This window comes from Loxodonta africana, chromosome 3, assembly GCF_030014295.1.
Source record: "Loxodonta africana isolate mLoxAfr1 chromosome 3, mLoxAfr1.hap2, whole genome shotgun sequence".
NCBI lineage: Eukaryota > Metazoa > Chordata > Mammalia > Proboscidea > Elephantidae > Loxodonta > Loxodonta africana.
The window spans coordinates 13,069,535-13,086,371 of NC_087344.1; the positions used below are offsets into that span (position 1 = coordinate 13,069,535).

The window sequence follows — 16,837 nt, forward strand, 5'->3', positions numbered from 1 at the left end:
GTTATACTTGAGTCTATTGCTGCAGTCACTGTGTCAATCCATCTTGTTGAGGGTCTTCCTCTCTTTTGATGACCCTCTATCAAAAAAGATGCCCTTTCCCCAGGGGCTGATCCCTCCTGACAACACGTCCAAAGTATATGAGACGTAGTATCCTCGTCCTTGCTTCTAAGGAGCATCCTGATTGTACTTCTTCCAAGACAGATTTGTTCGTTCTTTTGGCAGTCTGTGGTACATTCAATATTCTTCGCCAACACCACAGTTCAAAGGCATCTATTCTTCTATCTTACTTATTCATCCTCCAGCTGTCCCATGCTGATGAGGTGACTGAAAACGCCATGGCTTCGGTCAGGTGCACCTTAGATTCAAGGTGACATCTTTGCTTTTCAACACTTTAAAGAGGTCTGTTGCAGCAGATTTGCCCAATGCAAAGCAACTTTGGATTTCTTGATTGCTGCTTCCATAGGTGTTGATTGTGGATACAAGTAAAATGAAATCCTTGACAACTTCAATCTTTTCTCCATTTATCATGATGTTGCTCGTTGGTCCAGTTGTGAGAATTTTTGTTTTATGTTGAGGTGCAATCCATACTGAAGGCTGTGGTCTTTGATCTTCATTAGTAAGTGCTTCAAGTCTTCTTCACTTTCAGCAAGCAAGGTTGTGTCATCTGCATAACGCGGGTTGTTAATGAGTCTTCCTTCAATTCTGATGCCCCGTTCTTCTTCATATAGCCCAGCTTCTCGGATTATTTGCTCAGCATACAGGTTGAATAGATATGGTGAAAGGATACAACCCGGACACACACCTTTCCTGACTTTAAACCAATCAGTATCCCCTTGTTCTATCCGAACAACTGCCTCTTGATCTATGTAAAGGTTCCTCATGTGCACAATTAAGTGTTCTGGAATTCCCATTCTTCGCAATGTTACCCATGATTTGTTATGATCCACACAGTCGAATGCCTTTGTATAGTCAATAAAACACCGGAAACATCCTTCTGGCGTTCTTTGCTTTCAGCCAGGATACATCTGACATCAGCAACGATACCCCTAGTTCACGACAAAGGCACTAAACCGCTTGGACACTAGGTGGAGCCCTCCCGGTCCGTGCACGGAGCCCCTTCCCTACGGCACCTTTGGCGTCTGAAACCGGAAGTGGAAGTGCTGGTCTAAGGGCCGGGAGTTGTGTTTGGTTGCATGGCAAGCGCTGTTTTGAGGTAGGTTTTGTGTTTGTGTCTGTCCTGCAGCAGGTACAGTCCACGGGGCTGAGGGCTCTGCGCCTGCTCTTCTGCGCACTCCTGGCCTCTCTGCCCTCCCAGAGCTGCGGGACTTTTTGTAGCCGGGCTGTGCGGGGCCCTCCCGCCGCCGCCGCCGCCGCCGCCGCTCTCCTGCCGCCTCCTTGGGTGTCCCGGCCCACCCGGGCGCAGCTCCTTTCTGAACTACCAGAGTCGGGAAGCCGGGTAGGCGGGTGGCGCTGTGTCTCTGGGTGGATGAACAGGTAAAGTTGTGGGAATCCCGCTGAACAAAAGCGTGGTTTTCAGATCAGCAGCATCAGCTTCACCTGGATGTTTGTGAGAAACGCACAGTCAGGAAGCTCAGGGTAGTTGGCCTGAGTCTAAATGCCCTGCTCTCACCCTGTCCAGTGCGCTGCTCAAAATGCTCCCATCGGATCTACCATGGAAGGTGTGGGGCTGCTGGGGCAAACCAGGCTCTGGGACCTGACTGCCCTGGCGGGGGAGATACCAGACAGTAAATAAACAGTGCTTTCCATCTACCACAGCCTCCACCAGGCTGAGTCCAGCACAGCTAGATGGTGCCCGGCTACCACCACTGACTGCTCTGACAGAGATCACAATAGAGGGTCCCAGACAGAGCTAGGGAAAAATGTAGAACAAAATTCTAAATCACCAAAAAAGACCAGATTTACTGGCCTGACAGAGACTGGAGAAACCCAAGAGTATGGCCCCTGGCCACCCTTTTAGCTCATTAAGGAAGTCACTCCCAAGGCTGATCCTTCAGCCAAAGATTAGACAGGCTCATAAAATGAGACTAAGGGGATACAACAGCCCAGGGACAAGGACTGCAAGGCAGGAGGGGACAGGAAAGCTGCTAATAAGCAACCCAGGGTCGAGAAGGGAGACGGTTGACATGTTGTGGGGTTGTTAAACAGTGTCATAAAACTATGTGTAGTGTTTAGTGGGAAACTAGTTCTGTAAATCCTCATCTAAAGTACAATAAAAAAAAAGTTGTTCCCATTGTGCTTCATGAGACAGCACTTGTTGAGCGTTGCTGTTCATACACAGGGGAAGATTATGGTGAGGAATACATCCTCCTCTACTTTAATGGTTGTAGGTATTTAAGATAGATGAGGAATTTAAAAATGTAAGGTGGAAATGAGTAGGTGAATTTAGGACCATAAAAGCAAAAGAAAAACCCATTGCCCTCAAGTCGATTCCAATTTCTTGTGACCCTATAGTGTAGTAGAACAGCCCTGTAGGGTTTCCAAGGCTGTAATCTTTACAGAAGCAGACTGCCACATCCTTCTCCAATGTCTATCCCAAATTGAGGAGGAAAATACAGGCACGATTCCTGGAATTACTTTGGCTCTAAGGCATACATTTTCATCGTGATTATGTGAGAAACAATATGGCCAGTCCTGGTTGGTCTGCAGGTAAAATGTGATGTGGCTGATAAGGGATTTATCGAGATCACACAGCCAGTGTTTGTCCAAGATCTTATAGTTTGGTGATTCAACCACAATTTTTGCTACTAAAGACCATACTTAATAGATTGAAGGCTTCTTGGAACAAAAGCCATTCATATTCCCAATGTCAGAACAGCAAATATTAGGAATGAGGACAAAGTGGGAGGCATGTGTAATAAAGAGGAGCTCTGGTAGTGCGGTGCTGAAGTGCTCGGCTGCTAAATGAAAGGTCAGTGGTTCGACCCCAAAACTAATCAAAATACTTGAGTAGATCCTAGAGGGCCAGCCACACTGTTGTTTTTGTCGTTGTTAGGTGCTGTGGAGCCGGTTCTGCTCGTAGCGACCATATGTACAATAGAACGAAACACTGACTGGCCTGCACCATCCTCATAATGGTTGTTATGCTTGAGCCCATTGTTACAGCCACTGTGCCAATCCACCTCTTTGAGGGTCTTCCTCTTTTTTGCTGACCCCCTAGTTTCCCAAGCGTGATGTCCTTCTCCAGGGACTGATCCATCCTGATAACATGCCCAAAGTACGTGAGACGTAGTCTCTCCCTCTTTGCTTCTGAGGAGCATTCTGGTTGTATTTCCTGCAAGACAGATTTGTTGGTTCTTCTGGCAGTCCACACTACAGTGTTGCAAAAAGTACCTCATCCTTTGTAATAATCATTTCACACAGAACTCTTGCTTAAATAAATGTGAAATCTGCAACTACTTAGTCATAATTCATAGTTTTGAATATAAAGAAGTAATGCTTAAATTGAGCAAATAATGTGTGGCATCTGTAATATGACTAGAGAATATGTTTCTTTTTAAACCAAATGAAATAATGTAGAATGAAGGTCATGTGTGTATCGAATCTACTGAATGGAAGCACAAGAAAACCATGCTATTGAACATAGGAAAAAACACCTATAGACACTAAAAAGTCAAGTAGGGAGTCCCTGGATGGCGCAAATGTTAAAATTACTAGGAGAAGTTCTACTCTGCACGCACCTGGTCGCCATCAGTTGAAATTGACTCCAGGGCAACCAACACCATAGACTCAAGGGGCAGCTGCACATATCACTTCAAAAGTGTCCTGTTTGAGAAATCATTGCTAACTCTAATGCCATTAACGTCATCTTTTTTCTTTATACTATTTAGAATTATAATTCTTAAGATTTTTTTTCCTTAGAAGTAGTCCTTTTTTGTTCATATTACAAGCAAAGGTGATCAAGATTCTATTACCTTCAAAAGCCCCTTTGCATACTGCAGTTCCTAAAAGGTGATTTTATTTTTCTAGGTTAGTACAGCGTAAGGTTGGCATGAAATTTTTGATGTCAAAATGTTGAAATACCCACTTTCTTCTCTATAGCCTCGTAGTACGTAAATTCTCCTCCTTTTACTTACGCACTGAGCCCAAGAAACTGTTACTTTATTTTTTAATGGTGTCATATGTTCATTTCATGCTAATCTTTTTTGTGTGTGTTTGGTAAAATATATATAACAAAACTTTTTCCTGTTTCAGCCGTATTTACATATATGATTCAGTAACAGTTGCTTTCACCATGTTGTGCATCCATCGCTACTCTCAGTTTCCAAGTTTTTCCATCACCCTTGGCAGAAACGCAGTGCCCCTTAAGCGTTAACTGCACTTCCTCCCTCCATTCAGCCCCGGTAACCACTAACAAACGTCAGTCTGTATGCACTTGCCTATTCTAGCTATTTCATATGAGTGGGATCGTACAATATTTGTCCTTTTGTGTTTGACTCGTTTCACTTAGCGTAGCGTTTTCAGGGTTCATCCATATTGTAGCATTTATGAAAACTTCAGTTTTTTTTTATGACTGAACAATACTCCATTGTATAAATATATTATGTTTTGTTTATCCATGCATCTGTTGATGAGACTTTGGGTTATTTCTTCTTTTTGGCTATTTTGAATAGTATGCCAGTGAACGTTGGTATAAAAGTACCTTGTTGTAGTTATCTGTTGTTGTTGTTGAGTACCCTCGAATTGTTTCCGACTCGTAGCAACCCTGTAGGGCAGAGTAAAACTGCCCCATAGGGTTTCCAAGGAGTGGTTGGTGGATTTGAACTGCTGACCTTTTGGTTAGCAGCCGAGCTCTTAATCACTACGCTACTAAGACTCCTTTAGTTATCTAGTGCTGCTAACACAGAAATACCACAAGTGGGCGGCTTTAACAAACACATTTATTTTCTCACAGTTCAGGAGGCTAGAAGTTCGAATTCATTTTGCTGGCTCTAGGGGGAGGCTTTCTCTTTGCAGGCTCTGGCGGAAGGTCCTTGTCTCTTTGAAATTCTTCCGTTGGGTGATCTTCATGTGGCTTGGCATCCCCCTTCCCCCATTTCTGCTTTCTAGCTTGCTTGTTTAATCTCTTTTGTATCTCAAAAGAGATTGGCTCAAGATACACCCTACACTAATCCTGCCTCATACACGTAACTAAAACAGCCCATTCCCAAATGGGATTATAACCATAGGCATAGAGGCTAGGATTTATAACATGTATTTTGGGCGTACACAATTCAATCCATAACATTCCACCCTTTGGCCCCCCAAAATTTGTGTCCTCGTAACATGTGAAACACATTCACCCCATTACATCATCCCCAAAGTCTTAAATCAATTACAAGATCAAAATCTCATCTTCTGAGTCATCTAAATCAAATATGGTTGAGACTTTAGGCGTATTGCATCCTCATCTGTGGAACTGTGAAATCTAGACTGCTAGTTATCAGTTTCCAAAACACAGCAGTGGAGCAGGCACAGCAAGGTAGACATTTCCATTAGAAATGGGAGAAATTGAAGGGAAAATAGGGATAATGGGCACCAAGCAAGTCTAAAACCCAACAGAAGAATTTACATTAGCTCTCAAGGCTTGAAGAAAACCTTGTTTTGTTTGGGACCATGTGGGCAATGTCCCTGTCCTCCAGATTCTGGGTGTTGGCTGTGCTCTCTGGATCCGGGTGTAGGCTCCTCAGCCCTGGGATTCAGTTGCACCTTCCAGGCCCACTGGTGTGGCAACTCTACTCCCTTGACTTCGGGCAGTCCCATTCTGCTAGTCCATCTCAGTGGCAACCCCACCCCCTTGGCCCCAGTAAGCCCCATTCTTCTGCCCTTTGAGCATGGCAGCCCTGCCCCCTTAGCTTTGGGCATCGGGCCCATCCTCCGGAACTGAGTGGGTGAAGATCTGACTCTTTTAAACCTAGGAGGCTGTGACTCTACCCTTTGAAACTGAGGCAGCCCTGCTTCCTGTGTACCTTCTAACAGGTCTGTTGATCTTTGGATTGCTCCAGGGATGGTCCTTTTCTTAGAGGACAACAGATGTAGCTCCTTTGGCCAGTCTCCTGCCTGTAGAATTCCAAGAGGCAGACAATGTTCTTTCCTTTTGTTCTTTTTCTCTGTCCCCTTGAGTCTTAGCTGATGGGCTTTCTGCTGTGGTAGTTGGTTAGATCCATCAGTCACTGACTTAATCTCTTTTATAAAAGATTGTGTAGCCACATTCTTGGTGAAAGTTCTAGCATGCATGTCCTTAGTTTGTACGACAGAATTTTCCAAATCTTTAAGTTTTGTTTTAATTTTGCACAATTCTTTCTTAAGTCCATCTCTTTGTGCTTGCTTTTTACTGTAAGTGTGAAGGAGGTACCATGCTGCCCCTTAAGATTTTGCTTAGCAATCTCCTCGGCTAAATATGCAATTTCATCACTTACAAGTTCTACCTTCCACCAAACATTTGAACATAATTCAGACGAGTTCCTTATTACTGCATAAAAAGAATCACCCTTCTCCCATTGACCAGTCACGTTATTCATCGTTTTCTTTTAATGCCTCACCAGAAGCATGATTAATGTCCACATTTCTAGCTACATTCTGTTGCTGGTGCCATAAGTATTCTCTAAAACTGATAGAGACATTCTGTATAGCTCTCCTAACTTCATTATGAGCCCTCACCAGAGTTGCCTTTGACGTCCATAACTGTACCAGCAGTCTATTCAAGGCAGTCTAGGCTTTTACTATTAGGTGCGTTAAAACTCTTCCAGCCGCTACACATTACGCAATTTTATTTCCCTGTTTTGAGTGTTTTAGCTTTGATTTGTTTTTGTGATTTCCCTATCTGGGTTGATATCTTGTTGCTCTGTCCTGTGTTCTAGTCTTGGGTTGTTATCTGATGTTATTGATTTTCTAACTGAACACTTCCTTTAGTATTCCTGTAATTTTGATTTGTTTTTTTGCAAATTCCCTAAAACTTCTGTTTATCTGGAAATGTCCTAATTTCACCTTCATGTTGGAGAGACAGTTTTGCTGGATATATAATTCTCAGCTGGCAGTTTTTTCCTACAAGGCTTTATATATGCCTTCGCATTGCCTTCTTGCCTGTGTGGTTTCTGCTGAGTAGTCCGAGTTTAGTCTTATTGACTCTCGTTTGTAGGTGACTTTTGGTTTACCCCTAGCAGCTCTTAAAATTCTCTCTTTATCTTTGGTTTTGACAAGTTTGATTATAATATGTCTTGGTGACTTTCTTTTGGGATCTACCTCGTGTGGGGTTCGATGAGCACCTTGCTAAGGTATTTTCCCATCTTTCACGATATCAGGGAAGTTTTCTGCCAGCAGATCTTCAACAATTCCCTCTGTATTTTCTGTTCTCTCTCCCTGTTCTGATACTCCAATTACTCATAGGTTATTTCTCTTGATAAGAGTCCCACATAATTCTTATGGCTTCTTCTTTTTCTTAAATTCTTTTATCTGATTTTTCCTCAAATATGTTGGTGTCAAGTGCTTTATCTTCAGCCTCACTGACTTCCATTTCCTCAATTCTGCTCCTGTGACTTTTTATTGAGTTGTCTAGTTCTGAAATTTTATTGTTAATCTTCTGAATTTCTGTTTGGTGACTTTATATGGATTCTTGCAGCTTATTAAATTTGTCATTATGCTTTTCTTTAATCTTCTTAAGTTCCTCTAATTATATGTCTGTGTGTTCCTTGGCTTGTTCTGTGTTTTGCCTGATCTCCTTCCTGATCTTTTGAAGAGTTCTTATATTAATCTTTTGTATTCTACCTCTGGTAGTTCCAGGAAGTTTTCTTCTTCTGGAAGATTTCTTGATTCTTTGTTTTGCTAGCTTGCTGAAGTTATCATGGTCTGCCTCTTTATGTAATTTGATATTGACTGTTTTCTCCAAGCCATCAATAAGTTATTGTATTTATTTTACATTTGCTTATTGTGTCCTAGTTTCTTGTTCTGATATGCCCAAATAGGCTGCGTGAGTGAGCTAATTTAATTATTGGTGCCTTTGAAGCTCTAACATCCTGTCATCAGGTGGTTAGAGCTGTTTACTAGGTATATGAACCAGGAGTACATTCCTTTTTCTCGCATGGATTCAGTCAGGTGTCAGGGTAGTCGGTAATCAAGTGTATGCTACAGGCTTTCACCTACAGTCTTAGACGAGCAGGGGTGATTGGTGTAGTCACAGGTATCTGGCTGCAATAGGGGTTCACACGGTGAGCAAGGCAGGGGACTGACAACAGCCTGAGTGTCTGTGAGGAAAGTGTGTCCCTGTTCCCTAGGGCGCCTAGGTAGATGGGTTTTGCAGCTGGATTGTGGGCACACAGTGCTGTTGGCTGTAAGGACTGGGAGACACCACTTATCCTTGGATCCCTGTGAGGGTTGCTAGGTGGTGTGGGTTAAACCACCAGTGCTCAGGCCCCTGAAATAGGTAGGTGAGGACTCTGCTTAATAAGCAGCGTAGTGTCAAACGTCACTAACTGTCTCTCCACCATATAGCTGAAACAGTTGAAATTAGACTTCAGGCATATACCCTGTTGTACTGTGCTAATTAGTGCATATGCTGTTGAAATGCTGCACACAGGTCTATGCAGGGGTGAAAGGCACTCAGATTCTGTGGGCTGCTTATGTGCCTGTGCCTAGGCAGAGAAGCTGTTTCTGCCCTAAGTTCCCAGCTTAGAGGAGCTGGCAGATTATTTTTTCCCCGTTTGTTAATTTGTTCCTTCTCCAAGGCTGGGAGGATGGCTCAGGATGTGCAACAGGTCCTACTTCCTGCCCAAGAAAAGCGGCTATCACTGAAGCCAGCTCAGGACCCAGTGTAGAGTGGAGGGGGTAAGTTAAATGGGAGAGAGTTTTTTCCAAAGGAGTTTTTTGGTCCATGCTGTAGATTAAATGTAAGTACTTATCTTTTGCTGAGAAGGCTGCTTTTCACTGATTCTGGTGACGTGAGTGACCTCTCTGTAGCTTGGTCTCTCCCGATGTAGAAAATGCATCCTGATCTGCACTCCTTGGTTACCTGTGCTCGCACCAGCGCATCCAGCCTGCAGGGTGCCAGTTCCCACTGGGATGGGTCCGGCAACTCGTCACTGCTTCTGAACTGTCTCTCCCTCCCCCTGCCGCTCGGTCCAATTCCTCAACTTTGCCTTTGATGTTTAGGGGTCCTAGATCATCATATATAATCGATTCCCTTGTTTTTGGGGGGTCTTTGTTGTAAGAGGGACCACCAGAAGCATCTGACTACTCCGCCATCTTGGTCCCACCTCTCATTACCTAATTCTAAAACCCTTTCTACATTTTAGGTATTTGTTACAGCAGCACTCCACTTTGTCTCCTCCTGTCTCCACGTCATCTTAAGAACTCCTTGAGGTTTATTCCCAGAAGATATCTTGTTAGGGCGTTAGCTGATTATCCCTTCTCCAAAGAATATTTGCAGTTCAATTGGGATCTTGGGAAGAATGGAGAATCTTCACCGCTTAAGGAATGCATCTCTATGTGTGAAATTGAGGCCCAGTGAAATGCTGGTGGAAGAATTGTTTTGGGTGGGATCAGGCTTCCTGGGGGCCCCATGTCATGAAGCACACTACATTTTTTAAAAACTTTGAATGATGTGAAGATTTTTCTTGCCTTTCAGTCTTTGCATCAGGTATTTTCTCTGATTAAAGGAAAACTTAACTATAGGAATCCGACAATACTTATAATTCAGGTCTCACTTCAAAGTCACCTTCTCAGAGAGTGCCCTTCCTGCCACCTTAGGTTGACCTTAATCATGTAAATACAACCAAATAGAATTGAATGTTACCTTCGCTTTTACAAGCCCTGTAGCCTATGTGGGAAACCCTGGTGGCATAGTGGTTAAGTGCTATGGCTGCTAACCAAAGGGCCGGCAGTTTGAATCTACCAGGCGCTCCTTGGAAGCTCTACGGGGCAGTTCTACTCTGTCCTATAGGGTCGCTATGAGTCAGGATCGACTTGACAGCACTGGGTTTGGTTTTTGGTTTATATCCTATGTGAAAGGCTTCCAGCAAACAAAAAAGCAGTGAAGCTCTGCATTGTGGTGATGGCAGCTTTCACACCCTCTGTGATATATTGGTTGCTTATATTTCTGGTGAGTCCACTAGAGCTGTGGTCCCAGTAGCTAGTTGTGGCTATTTCAAATAAAATTAATTAAAACTAAAAGAAAAAATTGAAATGGATTGACACACTGGCTACAACAGCGAGCTCAAGCATAACAACGATTGTGAAGAAGGCGCAGGACCAGGCAGTATCTCGTTCTGTTGTACATAGGGTCTCTGTGAGTTGGAACTGACTCGATGGCACCTAACAACAACAACAGAAAAAATTGAGTTCCTTAGTTGCAGTAGTCACATTTTAAGTGCTAAATAGCCACATGGGGCTAGTGACTACCATATTAGACTGTGCAGAGACAAAACATGTCTGTCTTCACAGAAAATTTCACTGGATAGTGCTGGTCAAGGGTATATACAACAGGCAATAATCTGTTTGTGTCCTCGGTGATCAGTGTTACATAGGCCAGAAAGAACAAGAAAACAAAATACAGAGTGTGTGCCCATTGATTTGCAGTCTAGTATGGAGGACAGTTTTAAATAAATAATGAAAAACCAGGGACATCTAATACCTGTAATAAAAGGACCTAACCTGAGAGTTAGATTAGACTGCAAATTATTTAAGTGAAGATTAAAAAAATTAGTTAGATTTGGCTACATACATGGTTGAGCAGGGCTGATAACATGAGATGGATGAGGGCAGAAAAAGTATTTCAGCTGGGGAAAATGAGTGTGTAAATCCCTGAGGGAGCAGAGCTCAGTATCATCCGTTCCTTAATGAAAGTCAGAGGCAATTGAAGCAGAGAAAACCAACTGTGGGTTGGGGGTGGTGTGAGCCAGATTGGAGGAGCCATGGCAGCAGGTTGTTTAGAACCATGCTGACTACCCTGAGTTTCTGAAGGCCAGTGAATAGCCGCTGATGGACACTCAGCAGAGATAAGTGAGAATGTATTTGAGATTTAAAACAGAGCACTCCAGTAATCCTGTGCTGCAGATAGATTTTGGAAATGTCGATTGTGAATGAATGACATCAGGCAGGAGCTTGTTAGGAACAAAGTAAGGAAGAATGTGAGGAGGCCTAGACATGGAGATTGGTTGTGGCTCAGGAAAGTAGTGAATGATATAACGTAGATGTTGATGGTTCAAAGGGCATCTATAAAAATGGCATGAGGGTAGCGTCCGACTTCCTCTAACACAAGGGAGAGACAGGAGAATCAAGATCAACAGTCCAAGGCTCATATGTATGAGGCAGAGGTCAGACATGCCTACTCTCCTCACCACCTTTACCAGTTCTGACAGCAAACGTCCCTCCCATGGGACTGTCTACTTCTCTGCTTGGTTCAAGAATTCACTGGAATGGCCACGCAGAACTTAAGTGCCGATAAGTGCCCAGAGGCACCCTACTCCACTAGGAAGCCCCTTGCCCAAAGGCACTCAGCCTTCTCCCTCTGTGGGCCACAAAGCCCATCACTGTGTCTCCTACTGTCCTTTCTCTGCCCTCACTGCTTGCTCTGTCTCTGTCTCTATCTCCTGTTTCCAGGTGCATCTCAGCACATAGATCCTGGGTCCAAAGGGCACGCTTCCTTCTCCTGGCTCTTCTTCCTTGGTAGTGACGGGATCCTCTCTCTGCTCTGGAATTGACTTTCTTTTAAGGCAAAACTGACCAGTCCCCTTGGTGGGCCACAATTGCCTTATTTGCACAGTCCCGCCCCGTCACTTGAGTGGGAGTTAGAAGACCATGGCTTAAAAGGTCACACAGAAACAATTGATCAAATCATAGCATCTCAGTCGATTGAATGCGCATTCCTTGACTTACAGGCTACAGAGCACCGAATGCTTCTCAGATTTCACGTGGATAACCTGGGGATCCCATTAAAATATGCATTTTGATCCAGCAGGTCTGTGATAGGCTTGAAATTCTACACACTGAACAAGCTGAAAATAATTAGCATGGAAATTAGGATGTGAACTAAAATTAGTGCTTTTAGAGAAATTAATAAAAGGAAGGAAAATGCTTACAGGGGAGATTCTGGTATAAAGTCTGTGTGTGTGAGAGAGAGTACATTTGCTCTGAGACCGAGAAATAAAAGAGTAGAAGTCAACTGGGTGAGGATGTGGGATGGAAACAAAGGGGAACAGAGGCGGGAGACTGCTTCTTAGAGAAAACTTAATGATTTTCTGATTTACAGATTGATTGTCGTAAGCTTGAAAGAGAAAGCATCCAGGAATCTTCCCATATTTCTGGAACACATGTGGACTGCTGGTAACATATCCTGAGAGCGAAGGAAAAAAAAAAAACGCAAGGAGAAGAAATGTCAGTTGTAAAATCAACAGGAAAAGTGTGTTAGGTACCTTCCAGTTGGCTCCATCTCACAGTGACCCTGTGTACACCAGAACGAAACCTTGCCCAGTCCTGCATCCTCACGATTGTAGCTATGTTTGAGCTCGTTGGTGCAGCCACTGTGTCAGTCCGTCTGGTTGAGGGTCTTCCTCTTTTTCACTGACTCTCTGCTTTACCAAGCATGATGGCCTTTTCTAGGCACTGGTCCCTGCTGGGTTTTTTGGGGTCCCTGTTGATAACATGAAGTCTCACCATCCTTGCTTCCAGCAAACATTCTGGCTGTATTTCCTCCAATACAGATGTGTTTGCTCTGCTTGCAGCCTATGGTATATTCAGTATTCTTTGTCAATGACATAATTCAAAGTCCTCAATTCTTCCTTGGCCTTCCTTATTCATTGTCCAGCTTTCACATGCATATGAGGTGATTGAAAATACCGTGACTTGGGTCAGCTGCACCTGAATCCTCAGGGTGACATCTTTGCTTTTCAACAGATTTGCCCAATGCAATATGTAGTTTGATTTTTTTTTTTTAATTTTTATCGTGCTTTAGGTGAAAGTTTAGAGCTCAAGTTAATTTTTCATTGAAAAATTTATATACATATTGTTTTACGACATTGTTTACAGTCCCCACAATGTGACAGCATACTCCTCCTTTCCATCCCAGGTTCCCTGTGTCCATTCGTCCAGTTCTTGTTCCCTCCTGCCTTCTTGTTTTACGACAGGAGTTGCCTACTTGGTCTCCTATATTTGATGGAGCTAAGAGGCACGTTCCACACATGTGTTGTTTTTTGTTTTATAGGCCTGTCTAATCTTTGTCTGAAAAGTGGGCTTCGGGAATGGTTTCAGCTGTGGGTTAACAGAGCGTCCAGGGGCCATAGTCTCGGGTTCCTCCAGTCTCTGTCAGACCAGTAAGTCGGGTCTTTTTCATGAACGTGAATTCTGTTCTACATTTTTCTCCCATTGTGTCTGGGACTTTCTGTTGTGATTCCTGTCAGAGCTGTCGTTGGTTGTAGCCAGGCACCCTCTAGTTCTTCTGGTCTCAGGCTGGTAGAGTCTGTGGTTCATGTGGTCCTTTAGTCCTTTGGGCCGATACTTGTCTTAGTTTTCTTCATTCTCTTTTGCTCTGATTAGAATGTGACCAACAGATGTATCTTAGATAGCCATTCTCAAGGTTTTAAGACCCCAGACACTACTCAACAATGTGGGTTGTAGAACATTTTCTTTATTACCTAGATTTCTCCCAAGATCATGGTCCCCAGCCCCGGCTACTCAGTCCCTCAAGGTGTTTGGATGTGTTTAGGAAACTTAACAGGAGTGATCCATTCCTGAAGAAAGACATCATGCTTGGTAAAGTAGGGGGTCAGCAAAAGAGAGGAAGAACCTCAATGAGATGGATTGACACAGTAGCTGCAACAGTGGGCTCAAGCATAATGATTGTGAGGATGGCACAGGACCAGGCAGTGTTTTGTTCTCTTGTACATAGGATCACTATGAGTTGGAACCAAGTTGGCGGCACCTAACAACAGCAGGAGACTTATGTGCTTTTGCATTGGTACAGTTGTGCTGACTTCCCCTGTATGGTATGTTTTCCTTCCCTTCACCGAAGTTGACGTTTGTTATCTAGTTAGCGATTTCCCTTTCCTCTCCTTCCCCACCCTCTTAACCATCAAAGAATGTCGTTTTCTGTGTGTAAACATTTTCTTGAGTTCTTATAATAGTAGTCTCATACAACATTTGACCTTTCGTGACTGACTTATTTAACTCAGCATAATGTCCTCCAGATTCATCCATGTTGTGAGATGTTTCATGGATTCATGATTATTCTTTATCATTGCATTGTAGCCCATTGTGTGTATGTGCGGTAATTTGTTTATCTATGCATCTGTTGATGGGAATATAGGTTGTTTCCACCTTTTTGCTATTGTGAATAGTGTCGCAGTGAACATGGATGTGCAGTGTCCCTTTGGGTGATGGCTCTTATTTCTCTAGAGCATATTCTATGACTGGAATTCCTGGATCATATGGCATTTCTATGTCTAGCTTTTTAAGGGAGCGCCATATTATTTTCCTATAGGGTGGCTATGAGTTGGAATCGACTCGATGGCAGTGGGCTTGCTTGGGTTGTATCATCTTCCAAAGTGGTTATACCATTTTACATTCTCATCAGCAGTGCCTAAAAATTCCAGTCTCCCCACAGCCTCTCCAGCATTTGTTATTTTGTGTTTTTTGAATTAGTGCCAGCAATGTTGGGGTAAGAAGCTATCTCAATGTAGTTTTGGTTTGCATTTCTCTAATGGCTAATGATTGTCTTTTACCCACCTGAATGTCTTATTTGGTGAAGTGTCTGTTCATATCCTCTGCTCATTTTTTAACTGGATTATTTGCCTTTTTTTTTGTTGATATGTTACAATATCTTGTACATTTTAGAGATTATACTGTTATCAGATATGTCACAGCCAAAATTTTTTTCCCAGTCTGTAGGTTCTCTTTTACTTTTTTAGTAAAGTCTTTTAATGAGCATAAATGTTTAATTTTTAGGAGCTCCCAGTTAATCTAGTTTTTCTTCCAATGTTTCTGCATCGTTAGTGATTAATTGTATACTATTGATTCCTTTTTTTTTTTATTGATGCCACGTATTAGGGACCCTAGCATTATCCCTATTTTTTCTTCCATAATCTTTATCATTTTAAAATTTATATTTAGGTCTTTGGTCAATTTTAAGTTAGTTTTTGTGTATGGCATGAGGTGTGAATCTTATTTCATCTTTTTACACCTGTTGTTGTTGTTAGGTGCTGTCAAGCCGGTTCCGACTCATAGCGAGTCAGGGTACCACAGAAGGAAACACTGTCCAGTCCTTCGCCATGCTCACAATCCTTACTATGCTTGAGCCCATTGTTGCAGCCACTGTGTCAGTCCATCTCCTTGAGGGTCTTCCTCTTTCCCACTTACCCTGTACTTTACCAAGCATGATGTCCTTCTCCAGGGACTGATCCACTCTAACAACATGTCAAAAGTATGTAAGACGCTGTCTCACTATCGTTGCTTCTAAGGAGCATTCTGGTTATACTTCTTCAAAACAGATTTGCTCTTTCTTTTAGCAGTCCAATTCAATATTCTTTGCCAACACCACAATTCAAAGGCATTAATTCTTATTCAGTCTTCGTTATTCATTGTCCAGCTTTCACATGCACATGATGTGATTGAAAATACCATGGCTTCTATCAGGCACACCTTAGTCTTCAAAGGGACATCTTTGCTTTTCAACACTTTAAAGAGATCTTGCAGCAGATTTGCCCAATGCAATGCATCTTTTGATTTCTTGACTGCTGCTTCCTTGGGTGTTGATTGTGGATCCAAGTAAAATGAAATCCTTGACAAATTCAGCCTTTTCTCTGTGTATCTTGATGTTGCTTACTGGTCCAGTTGTGAGGATTTTTCTTTTATGTTGAGTTGTAAATCCACACTGAAGGCCATGGTCTTTGATCTTCATCAGTAAGTGCTTCAAGTCCTCTTCACTTTCAGCAAGCAAGGTTGTGTCATCTGCATAATGCAGGTCGTTAATCCTCCAATCCTGATGCTGTGTTCTTCTTCATATAGTCCACCTTCTCGAATTATTTGCTCAGCATACAGATTGAGTAGATATAGTGAAAGAATACAACCCTGACGCATACCTTTCCTGACTTTAAACCACCCAGTATCTCCTTGTTCTGTCTGAAGAGCTGCCTGTTGATCTATGTACAGGTTCCTCATGAGCACAATTAAGTGTGCTGAAATTCTCCTTCTTCGCAATGTTTTCCAGAATTTGTTATCATTCACACAGTCGAATGCCTTTGTATAGTCAATAAAACACCGGTAAATGTCCTTCTTGTATTCTCTACTTTCAGCCAGGATCCATCTGACATCAATAATGATATATCTGGTCCCAAGTCCTCTTCTGATTCCGGCCTGAACTTCTGGCAGTTTTCTGTTGATGTACTGCTGCAGCTGCTTTTGAATGATCTCCAGAAAAATTTTGCTTTCCTGTGACGTTAATGATGTTGTTTGATTTTTCCCCATTCGGTTGGATCACCTTTCTTGGGGATGGGCATAAATATGGATGACTTTCAGTCGATTGGTCAGGTAGCAGTCTTCCAAATTTCTTGGCATGCATGAGTGAGCTCTTCCAGTGCTGCATCCATTTGTTGAAACACCTCAGTATTATTCCGTAATTTCTGGAGTCTTGTTTTTCACCAATGCCTTCAGTGCAGCTTGGACTTCTTCCTTCAGTACCATTGGTTTCTGGTCATATGCTACCTCTTGAAATGGCTGAACGTAAAGCAATTCTTCTTGGCATTCTGACTTTGTATATTCCTTCCATCTTTTTTTGATGCTTCCTGTGTCGTTTAATATTTTTCCCATAGAATCTTTCAGTATTTCAACTTGAGGCTTGAATTTTTTCTTCAGTTCT

At 42.8% G+C, this 16,837-nt stretch overlaps 1 protein-coding gene across 1 annotated transcript in view; it reads left to right on the forward strand.

Annotated features, from left to right (window-relative positions):
- The first annotated feature begins 1,090 nt into the window (after positions 1-1,090).
- Positions 1,091-16,837, forward strand: part of LOC100653797 (zinc finger protein 883-like) — a 66,405-nt gene continuing 50,658 nt past the window's right edge. Inside the window, exon 1 of the mRNA XM_023540520.2 lies at positions 1,091-1,213. The gene's annotated coding sequence lies outside the window, so the exon portion shown is untranslated. The remainder of the gene's footprint in view (positions 1,214-16,837) is intronic.